The following is a 12,728-nucleotide window of genomic DNA, read 5'->3' as shown; positions in this document are numbered from 1 at the left end:
GTAAAGCCTAACTTACTGGCCGCTGCTGTGTAACATCAGAGTAATTACAAGGTAAATCTAATATAAAGTGTAACACTTTCTTTACCAAAAAGTGCTGTTAGTCCGGTTACACATTTGTACTTTCATTACCAAAAAGTGTTGTTACCAATGTCCTGTTACACATTTGTATTTACACATACCATCCAGTGGGTTGTTACATATGTGTAGCTACACAAACATTAGAGCTGTAGATACTATGTACCAATGTGTACTTACACTGTGGTTACATACTACGTACACATCTAGTTACTATGTAAGTACACAGGTATTAGGGCCACTTAATATAAAGTGGGACCAACTTTTTTTTACCTAAATAACGTCTGGAAAAGGGACTACCAATGAAAACTAGCCGTTGAGCTAATTTGGGTACATTTACATTTATGAATATTGATTAATGTCCACCCCCCTTTTTTTTAACTAAATAAATAATAATAAAAAATAAAAAAACACTGGGCAATTTCCCTTCTTCAACATCTCTAAAGCAACTGGCGGATGTTCTGATAGATGACTGGAGAATATTTAAAGGAGACTATTTTAAGAAGGTTGGAAACTGAATTAAAGGCACAGTGTGGTAAATCAGCTTAATAATAAAGTATTGTTCATATTATTTTTCTAAACCCTGGTGAGGTGAGGAATTAGAAATTAGAGTGAGAAGAAAAGGATTGGGAAATTGTTGCATGCCAGCTTTGACTTCTCATTACCTGCATAAGTGCCAAAGCTCAATGCATTACTTAATGCGTGCACTAAGCACAAGACTATGGCCACAGAGTGCATGATTTCAACTGATTCAAAGCTGTCGTCAGTATAAAACATAGCTCCATCAAGGAATTATGAATGAAATTTCAGCTATAAAAATTCACTTTAAAAAGCTGAAGCCTTTTATATGCTTTGGTTTGTATGCTCTTTTTCTGATGGCTGAATGCTTGCTGTTGGCCATGATCTGTGTATTAAAAGTTCACTCACATTAAAGTGACGTGAAATTGCAATGCTTCCTGACCACAAGGGACTGGCCATGAATGAGATACTGATATCTCTGCCACAAAAATAGTTCATATTGAGCTCATGTTGGATGACAAATGGCAGCCTTCGTGAAATTTCTATCTACTGTACATGAACGCCGTACCAACATTTAATCAGCATGTTTCAACAGAACCTTTCCAATGCCTTATTGTGAGAATTGCCCTGTTTTTTTGAACACATATGTTGAGTGTTCCCCAGTTGCATTTATCATATTTTTCATCATTAAAGTACACTGTTGGCCTTTAAGCCTTCTATGGAAATCACAAGGCAGGAAGCATTGTTGTTGTGAAAGATAGATATTGATGAAGCTCATCGTGCAATGCATTTTATCCTTTTCGCTATGCCATCACCATTTCAGGAACAATGATTTCAGATTACGTGACAAACGACAGTCAGTCTTTACTTGTACTTGTCGTGAGCATGACTGTCTGTCAGACCACATGTTAAAAAGAAAAAAAATGAAAGAAGAAACTAAGAGAGATAGAGATCGTGTGAAGATACGACATACTGTACATTGTGGGAGAAAATGCGAACTCTTTCTTTACAGATAAGCAGAATGAGCCTCTATAGATCACAACGTTGTCATGAGTGAAAACACATCTTATAATATTTGAATCATATCAGAAAAACGTGTTTTTGTTTTGTTGGCTTCTGTTTCATTAGCAGAAGAGACCTTGATCAGCATAACTAGCAGTATGTGCTTCACTGATGAGGGTGTGGATACAGCATGTACACAATGCAGTAACTGTGACTACACTACTGTACTCATCACTCAGGAAGAGATTTGTCTCACTTTGAAGAACACTTTGAAAAAAAAATCTAATGACACTTGCCTTGGCTCTGTGCAGGACTCTGTTATCGATTGTACAGAAAAGAGGTGAAAATGTGAAAATTGCACAGGGGAAAATGTGTGTAGACTTGATCGGAATTTCTGTCTCTCTGGAAACTAGTGAGTGCAGACAGGAAGAGAACAAAGCAAAATATACAGTTTTGCTTGTGGATTCACAGTTTACTTGCTTTCAAGTGCATAAACCGCTCGTAATATGAGCTCAGTACCTTTTAAACATCAGTTTGTGTCCATGCAGACTGGCCACCTGACCCTCCAGAATTTGCGTAAAACCAACAAAGACACAGCTAATTGTAGCCAACCATTGATATTTTTTGCATGCAGTATGCATCGGATGAACTGTGGATGCTCTGTGGCCATCATTTAATGCTAAAACTAGTGTGCATTGTAGCTAAATTCATTACTGAATGTCACAAACTATGTACCCAAAAGTATTGGAGCATTATTAGCAAACATGGATGCATACTTCAAAAATCTATAAAAAAAAACAGGACGCTATCTGGGCAATTTTGTCATACTATTTTCAATCAGCGATACCTGTATGTTGTACAAATAGTATTCATTTTGTGAATGATCATTATCTATTTTCTGACCACTTTTTAGTTTTGGTTATGCACAGTTTTTTTTTTTATCTTTTTGTTTTGTGACTTACTGCAGTGTATATGCCATCTGGGTTTTTTATTCAGTCCTTTCCCATTCTGTGATGGATTGTATTCATTTGCAGAGCAGTTTTACCTTCTCAGAATCGCGCGTGTGTGTGTGTGTGTATGAAAGTTTGCATATTCACGCATGACTGATATCTGGATTCCCCTATTTCTAATTTAATGTTCGTTCGACTCAGTCGAATTTCACACCTTTACGCTTCGGTTGCTTTTGTGTGTGTTTTGTTTTTGGACAGATAAATTAATCGAAACCCCTTTATCCGTATTCTTCTTTGAGCATTGTAGGATGCAAGCATTTGAATGTATTCTTTGTATATTGAGTTCAATAACTTTGCGGGTTAATAAGAAAGTAATTGTCTTTCATTCACAAGGTCTTTTATAACACTTGTTAGTCATTTAGCTGCTGACACTACACGTCAGCGGAGAACTTTTGAATCTCTGACTGAATTCAGAAGAAAATGTGTCACATGCCCTTGAGTATAAATGTCTCTTATTGGCCTCTCATTCCCTTATGTTCCCCCAAGATCACTCTGTTAAACTCTGTGCCCTCTGATTACTTTTTTTTCTGCAGAGCCTTGAGTGATTCTCTCAGACAGTTCTCTGGAAGGTTTGTGTTCTCAAGACTTCTTAACACGGTTTCCTGGTGACAAGTGTTGCGTCTTTTTTCAGCGTGAACTCGAAAAGCCACAATAAAGTTAGAGCTTCCTTATTTTAATGTTTTTCAGGACCTTTTTTTCCCCACTGTTAAACCTTCATATAGTTTATTTTAAGTTGTGCTACTCTAAAACCAGACGGTGACTCATTATGAACAGGTAGGATGGTTGTGTTGCTAAAAATTACTTTCACTTCATGTTAGGTGTTTTACAGGAATTGTTCTTGGAGTAATTTTGTGTTTATTCTAGACTGAACCCTAAAACAACACACTAAAGCATTCTACGCTACATAAATAGAGGGATTAAAGTCTTATACCTAAACCAACTCACTTGATTTATGTGGTGTAATGTGATTTAGTGTGTTGTTTTTGGAACTATAATACCTTGAGGTGTGTAATAATATGAGAAAGCTCTTCATTAACAATCTGATGCCATGCAAGTATGTATCAAACTATGTGACAGTATCAAACAAGGAGAACACTTAAAACAATTGGGCACTGTAAAATGTCCACAGCTAGTGGATATTATGGATATGTTTCATTTGAATACTAGCATATAGCTTTCTCAGGTATTGTTGATGTCCTTGCGCTAACAAGACAAACCCTGACCCTTTCATTAAAAGTGACTTGAAGCTGATCGAGTGTGATTAGTAAATGAAAGTTTGCCTCTATAGTGCCACCTGCAGTTTTTTCCTTGACATATCTGTTAATATTTTAACCTCAGATTATTAAATGAAGGTGTTCTGTGTGAAAAAAATGTGTTTCTTATTTTTCAACAGAATGCCTCATAATAATGCAAGTGAACACATACAGTTGTTTCCCGGCAGTGTCTTGGTAATAAGAAGTTCCTTAGAAGTTGCAATTTCTATATGATGTAATACTTTCAGAAGTGAGTCTACTTCCTGTCAGCACAGCTGAGGCAGATTATCTGGCTGTAAACTCTTTATTATAGTATTAGCACATTCTCCTGATTAGGAGAAAAGTGTTCTCATTCGGGACTTTTTTCTTAACCAAAAAGTGCATTTGTTTTGTGCTTTAAAGGGGACATAGCACACACACAGTTTCTGCCAATCTCATGTTAATCTTGAGTACCTATAGAGTAGTATTGCATCCTTCATATCTCCGAAGAGCAGTGGCGGAGTTAGAGTTTTGTACATGGGGTGGCCCAGGCTAATTTAGGGGGTCCATAGACCATGACAGAAAATCAGTCAAATCAACTCCAACCTGGCATAAAAAACGCCTGAATAAATCCTGCGATTGTTGATACACTCTTAAAAATGAAAGGGTTTGAAATGTTTTTTTGGCAGGGTATATGGTTCCATGAAGAACCTTAATATCCAAAGAAGCTTTCCATTGCACAAAAGGTTCTTTAGACTATAAGATGGTTCTTCACACTCAACATGTTGTAAATATTTTTTTCAGAAAAGCGAGTTCAAGTGCGCTAAATTGTCTGGTCCAGAACTCATTCCAGACTCATTTTCCAGACTCAAATTAATATAAATAGTGCAATATAAAGTATTAATAGTGTTGTGGTGTTTATCAATAAAAAAAAAAAAAAACAGTAGATCAGTCCTTTTATATATTATATTTATTTTAATGCTATTTTAATTTTGCGTGACTCAAAACTCTCTGAAAATCCTTGAAAACATATTTTTCACAAATATCACTTATGTCACTTACTAGTACAGTTATGTAGGCTAACTTACAGAAGATGTCACTTATTGAATTATTAGTTATTTATCAAAAGCAAAGTTCAGTAGAAAAAAAACTGCAATCATGTTTTAAAATGAAATAACAAAAAAAAGTGTTCATAAAAACAATGCAAAATCTTAAAATATAAAAGTGCCACTTTGTCCCACTGTCACATAGGAGTGCACCTGTATGAATGGGTCGTAGAACTACAAAATGAGTTTCGCATTCGCGATTTAATAATAAATTAATGAGATTTGAAATTGTTTATGTAGTATTCTAATTCTAGATGTTTATGTAAATGCTGCGTGACTTTGACTTGTTTTAATGGGTGCGCGCTGAAATTTGGAGTCGTATCCAGACACTGGAGCGGAGGGAGTAACCATGGAAACTGGGCGGCAACAGCAACTGACAAGCAGCAAAACTCTGGGTGCGTCTCAATCAGCTCCCTAGTTCAGTAGTCAGGGCACTAATCAGGGAGTCGGCCATTTTAAGGGCTGTCTCAATCGCGAAATCCTTCCACTGGAACCTTCGCTAGAAAAATCCCACAATGCACCACAAAAGGGAGCATCGGTGTTCACTATGCTCCCTTACCGGAGTTTTTTTTGTATATTTCAACATAAACACACATTGTAGACAGGCAATCTAGTTAACATTTATAACTAACATTAGGCTGAAATGTTGTAAGGACATGTAAAAGAACAATGTGTTTAAAGTGAATAAAAAATCATATAAAAAAGAGATTGGTCCTGCCTGTTGTTGATTAATTACAGACGTTGTACGTAGTCATGTCACCGGAAATTGAGTAATCACTGTCCCAATGTGCAGTGAGCCAGGGAACTTACCAGTGACCGAATTCGTGTACACTATACATAGTGTATATATACTGATTCACGAGCTAGGGAGCTGATTGAGACGCACCCAACCCGTCTCTCGCTGTTGTTTTCACTGCTTTCAGGTGAGTTTAGTCCCTAAAATCACACAAATAATGCACACAACTGTTGTTGACACTTCTCTTACTTGTAATTGCTTCTGTTGAATATTTACTTCATAGAAATGGTTTAGAGTCTTTGAAAAAGTCAGTGAGCATCTCAACCGTTTTCAGAAGAGGTAGGCTAACTCTATATATTGAGTTCATGTTTATGAAAGTTTGGACTTTTAAGCATCTTTATGAGAGGTTTTGACAGCTTTGTAAAGGTTTTGCTGGCAGTTTGGCAATGGTTTATTGGAAGCTGGCTAATTTATTTAGCCTAAAATATGAGCTATACTGTTAATCGGTGACGTCAGCTGACAGAAATGTAGGAAACACAGGCGAGCTGAGAAAGACATGAGTGACTACCTAAAACATGAATTCTGTTATCTTAAGAAATTATTTTTTGTATATTCTGTATATATATATATATATATACATATACATATATACATACATACATAAATGCCATGTTTATTTAAAGGAAACACGCTAGAGTGGAAGTGAAATGCAGAAAAGAAAATGGTTTATGTATATACATAAACCAACATAAGCCATTTTCTTTTCTGCATTTCACTTCTGCTCTAGCTTGTTTCCTTTAAATAAACCTGGCACTGCATACTACATTTTGTTGGTTCTGTGACAAATTGCATGCTACACTCTAAAAAATGCTGGGTTAAATACAACCCACTTTGGGTCAAATATGGACTAACCCAACCGCTGGGTTAAATTTTGACATTAAATTTTTAACCCAAAAGTTGGGTTAGTCCATATTCCCAATTGCTGGGTTTGTCCCTATTTTACCCAGCACTGGGTTGTATTTAACCCAGCATTTTTTAGAGTGTATGTTTCTAGATTCTTCTATGCTGATGGCCGTGCAGCAGAGTTGGAGTGAACCTCCTGTCGGACAACATCTCTAAGGCGCTATGACCCATATGACTAGTAAGTAAAACCTCAAACATACACTACTGCTCAAAAGTTTGAGGTTGGTACGATTTTTTATGTTTTTGAAAGAAGTCTCTCCTGCTCACTGCTACTGCATTTATTTGATTAAAAATACAGTGAAAACTAAAATATTATCACAATTTAAAATACCTGTTTTCTATGTGTATATATTTTAAAATAGTATTTATTTCTGTGATGCAAAACTGAATTTCAGCATCATTACTCCAGTCTTCAGTGTCACATGATCCTTAAGAAATCTTTATGATATACTGATTTTCTGCTCAAGAAACATTTCTGATTATTATCAATGGTGAAAACAGTTATTGCTGCTAAACATTTTTATGGAAACAATGATCCAATTCAAACATTTGTGGTAAGATTAAAAAAGAGAGAAATTAATAATTTGTTATTAATGCATTGGTGCATTCAATTTAGGGAAGTCGTGGTCTAATGGTTAGAGTGTCGGACTTGTAACCCAAAGGTTGCGGGTTCAAGTCTCGTACCAGCAGGGATTGTAGGTGGGGGGGAGTGAATGTACTACCACGACTGAGGTGCCCTTGAGCAAGGCACCAAAACCCCAACTGCTCCCCAGGCGCCGCAGCATAAATGGCTGCCCACTGCTCCGGGTGTGTGTTCATGGTGTGTGTGTGTTCACTGCTGTGTGTGTGCACTTTGGATGGGTTAAATGCAGAGCACTAATTCCAAGTATGGGTCACCATACTTGGCCACATGTCACTTCACTTTCACGTTCAATTTAGCAAAAGTAACAGTGAAGACATTTATAATATCGGAAAAGATTTCTATTTACTACATTTTTAAATACATTTAATAAATGCTGTTCATTGAACTTTCTATTCAGCATCTATCAACATTTCCACAAAAATGTTAAGCAGCAAAAACTGTTTTCAAATGTTTTAATAATTAGAAATGTTTCTTAAGCAGTAAATCAGCATATCAGAATGATTTCTGAAAGATTTTTTTTCTGAAAACATTTGACAGGTACTGTATAACATTGTTACCTAGTGCTTATATTGCTTAAATATCATTAATTAGATGGATTTGTGGCCCAAGATGCTGGGATAGCCCCCACGACCCTACAGAGGATAAGTGGTTTGGAGAGTGGATAGATGGATGGATGGATGAACTTCCAAAATAGCACTTTGACTTGCTTTGATTTTGTTTCTCTTCTTACTGCTGTTCAGCTTAGAAAATAATACCTTCCCATTATCTTTGTTTGTCATTTTGCATCATTATACCTGTGCTAAAACTATAAAAATTGAGAAACTAATGAAAGTTTTTTTGTTACAAGATCCTATGTGCCCAGCCTCAACCATTCATCAGAAGGACTGTGAAAGCAGGAACTCTTTGAACCACCAGTGGCAGTTTCCACAGGATAAAATAGGGCATAGTAGTGGATGATGGGGGTACTGACATTAACCTGCTGTTTTCACTGTATTACACACTAGGGATGGGTATTTTTGTCAAATTTTCATTTCAAGTACTGATAGGTCTTTATTTTGACAGTCAGAATGACATGCTGTCCTAACACTAATCAGTCAGAGCTCATGTACCACCCAAAATGCTGCAATAACCAATCAGAAAAAGATAAATATATATTTAAATGTTTAAAATCACAATGATTATCGAGTACCCGGACTTGACAGCAACGATCGTTCATGAAAACGATGATTGCAGTGACTTTAAAAAATATGATCGATCGTCACTGTCAAGTCTGTGTACTGTAGTACTCGTGCACATCCTTATTAAACACATACACACAGTATCGAGGTATCTTGTACACTGCATTGATGTATGTAAATGCAATAAACATTTTAATCATACATCTTGTGAAGTCTTGTTACTTCTGAATTTTATTTTTATTTTCAAAATTATTTCATATTAAAGAAAATTTATAGTACGATAAATGTGAGGATATTGATCTGGAAGAAATGGGGTCCGTTCGCCACGGGGCCCAGTGCGGCCGCACCAGTTGCACACCCCCAGGACGGCCCCGAGATCTTCCCTTTAATGTAGTCATGTGCAGCCCTTACAAGAAATTCCAGAGCCATATTTTTGAGCAATTAATGCTGAAAGGAGGTCTAACATGGTACAATGTTGTGTTGCAATGTGTCCTTTCTTGTTCTTCAGAAGCTTAAGCCACAGTCTGTGATGTTGCACTGAGAGCGTTAGTGTGTGTGATCCAGAGCGAATTATGCAGCCTTTGTCCTTCATGCTAGAGCTGCACAATTGACACTTCAGCAGGCTGGAATGGACTACAATTCCCATGGGATATCCAAAGGATACTGCATCCTCTCTGTGCTTTGATATTCATCCCAGTGAGCTTGTTGAAGACCTTGAAATTTTAATGCAGTGATTTTATAATGCACAGAAACATGATCACTAGTCCTGAATCTGTTTTGTATAAAATCAGATTTAAAACAAACAAACAATTAAAGAACATTTGTGTGTTTTTGCTAGTGCAAAACTCACCGCCACGATGCTGTGTGGTTGCTGAGGTATTATGGGTTTGGTTTGCTGTCTGTCTGGGCATTGCTAGTCTACTTACTCTTCAGACCTGAACCTCCAGTTGAACCCGGGACTCCAGTTCAGTCTACAGTGTGTAAAACTCGCATGCTTCACTAGCACCCAGGGATGAGCTGTTTGATTGACTTCCCTAGAAACCTGGTTGTTGGCCTTTTTTAAATACTTGTCCAAGTCATAAAAGATGACTCCAGGAGTTAAGCGCTGACATTTAACGCTTAAGTTTAGGGCTTTGTTCATGAAATAGCCTATTGACTTAATATTCTCACACATTAACAGAGCAACGCATTTGTGCTTTGTAAGTACAAGGTCTTCTGAGGACAGCTAGACTCTATTAATTTAATTATTAATCTTTACATCACTGGGAATATTTCAACTGTGCTTAAAACTCAACTAAAATGGGGCAAGGTTGTTGCAGGATCTCTCTACTTTATGTTAGCCTACTCGATAATTGTTCCCTGAAAGTCATGCTGCGTCTCAATGTGCCTACTTATACTACGCCCTTAAAGTATGCACTCTTTTGGTGAAGAAAAAGTACACACTTTTGAGTGTGTAGTAGAAGAGTAGGCAAGCTTTGGGAAATACTATCATGTCACACAACTGCTCTTTAACGGACGCTCTGTCGCATAGATACATGCACCCTGTCACTGTAAACTGGCCTGTCAATCATCTTGTCACAGTTAACATCATCCACATTGCATTTAATTTAACTTCCTACCGTATTGGAGAGAAAAGAAGTAGCACATTGATCTGCCAGTCGCGGGTCTTTCATGCCGAGAACTCTGCTCATATTTTATGCATAATGATGCATTTAAAAGTTAACAACCAAACGGATGTTTATAAAAGTTTACATTGCTGTTGCAGATGAAATATAACACAGATAACATTAAATAAATATTTTTTACCAGGTTAAATGTTGAATATTAGTAACTCAAACCCCTTTTTCTAAACTCTCTACCTAACCGCCGGTTGCGCACATCCACCATGTTTGTAGTTTTTAACGTGTTTTATTCGTGTTTGTAGTTCTTGACCGATTCCTTCACCAAATCGCAATGTATTGTGGGCAATATTAGCCATTAGAGTGTGCACGGATCCACACTTCAAAAATCGACCTGAAATAGTAGACCATCCGGGGACTTTTGGCATACTCTTTTCAGCATACTATGCTTTGGGACACACTTATTCTAATCTCACATACTATTTAGGATGGATAGTATGAACATTGAGACGTAGGGTCAGTTTCCCTGCAGTTTATTTCCAGATGCAGTAAATGTGTAGAAGGCTTTGAACTGCCCCTAGTGGTGGTTTGTTGGAGATCCCGGTGAAGTCTGGATGAGAGATGAGCTCATTATGATTTGCTCTTTTATTCCATGTCTAAATGGTTTTAGGGATCAGCTTAAATGAACGAATTCCCTTCTGGATCCCAAAGCAAACTGAGGAAAGGTGAAAGCGAGCTTTACTAGGTTAAAGCTCTGGTAAATCTGTCAGCTTTCTCCTGCATCATTCATGAAGAAAGGCCTGCACACATCCCTCACACCGAATCCATACATTTGAAACACTTTACACCAGATCAAGTTTTCAGATGAGTTGTTTTTTTGTCATTTACTACCAGCTGAGTAATATATTCTTGCGTACTATTAGCTAAAGCAGTGTGTGTAAATTGTGAGAATCGGTCCTTGTTTTACCAAACAGCTGAGGTCAACTTTAACTCTGTTTTGTGTAATTGTGTGAAGTGGCTTGTTTTAGTGCTTCCCTTGAAGGTTGATTGCAGAACAGCATGTTGATGTGATATTGAACGTCATTAGCGTTTAGCTGATCTGGGAGCTGTGTTGGCTGTCAGCCTAAAAGCTTTCTTTCATAAACACCAAAGAAACTCAGTAACCCAGCATAAATCATTCCACTCAAGAATAAATGCCCAAAAACACTGAAGAAAAGCAAATGTTGCTTGTGATCGGTTGAGGCTCTTGGCGACCAGAGTCGCTGATTATGTCACTCACTTCACATACATGTTAAATGTTTCAGGGAGCCTTGTACCAGATTGTACCAGAATTTATGTCAGTGATGGCAAACAGCATTGGTTGTTGTGTTTTTATAACCTATTGCGACAGACTAAGTTAATGATGCAGAAGTGCAAATTATATTAAAGTTGCATGAAACAGAAACTGACCATAAGTATTGATCTAAATGCATGTTATTGATTTTAATGTGAATGAGTCATCCATGCATATGTCTCTTTTTTTTATAATTTTGTTTTGACCTCATCATTTTTAATGAAAATATCTTGACTTCTCTCTGGTGAAGTATGCTGAACTTCTCCAATCATTTAGAGAGATTTCACCCAAAAAATGAAAATTTGCTGAAAAATTACTCCCATCCAAGATGTAGATGAGTTTGTTTCTTCATTGGAACAGCTTTGGAGAAATGTATCACTTGCTCACCAATGGATCCTCTGCAGTGAATGGGTGTCGTCAGAATGGGAGTCCAAACAGCTGATAAAAACATCACAATAATCCACAAGTAATCCACACCACTCCAGTCCATCCGTTAACATTTTAACTTCAAACTGAGTCCTCTCTCCATAATATTGCTTTCTCCAGTGAAAACATCATCTCATCTGAATCAGGAGAGAAATTTGTACAGATCAAGCACAGTTCACAAGCGAAAACAGTCCAAAATAGCCGTAAACAAATATGTTGGTGGAATTTGATGTGAGAGGACAACAGAGGATGGACTATTTCCACATAAGGAAACATTATTATTGATTATGGAATATGGACTGGTATTTTGAGCAGGAGCGACGGTTTAAAGTTAAAATGCTGTAATGATGGGTGTGTGGCTAATTGAAGCCATGTAGATTACTTGTGGATTATTGTGATGTTTTTATCAGCTGTTTGAACTCTCATTCAAGTCCAACAGTTCCTCATATAAATGTATCATATGGTTTCAGAAGACAGGGAATATAGTGCACAAGTCATATGGACTATTTTTATGGTACTTCTGAGATGCTTATCTGTTGTTGTTTTGGAGCCTGACATGTAGACATTGTATTCTTCATTGTTTGGAAAAGAGCTATGTACAACATTATTCAGAATTTCTTCTTTTATGTTTTACATGAAAAAAGAAAGTTGTTCAGGTTTGGAACAACATAGTAAATTATGACAGAATTTTCAATTTTGGGTTAATTATTTCTTGAATGCAGAAGCCACTGTCACTTTGAGTGAGGACTGAGTGAAAAACCAGAGGTGCTGTGGCACACAGTCATATGGACAGATGTTGTGATGTATGGCTCATTGGAGCACATTTGCTGGACTGTGATGGGCCTGAAACTCTCACACACATTCAACCTCTTGTTTATGCTTTATA

Source organism: Sinocyclocheilus anshuiensis, unplaced genomic scaffold, assembly GCF_001515605.1.
Source record: "Sinocyclocheilus anshuiensis isolate Anshui unplaced genomic scaffold, SAMN03320099.WGS_v1.1 scaffold2556, whole genome shotgun sequence".
In the NCBI taxonomy this organism is placed as follows: Eukaryota; Metazoa; Chordata; class Actinopteri; order Cypriniformes; family Cyprinidae; genus Sinocyclocheilus; species Sinocyclocheilus anshuiensis.
The sequence above is the reverse complement of the archived record's forward strand: the minus strand, read 5'-3'. Positions refer to the sequence as shown.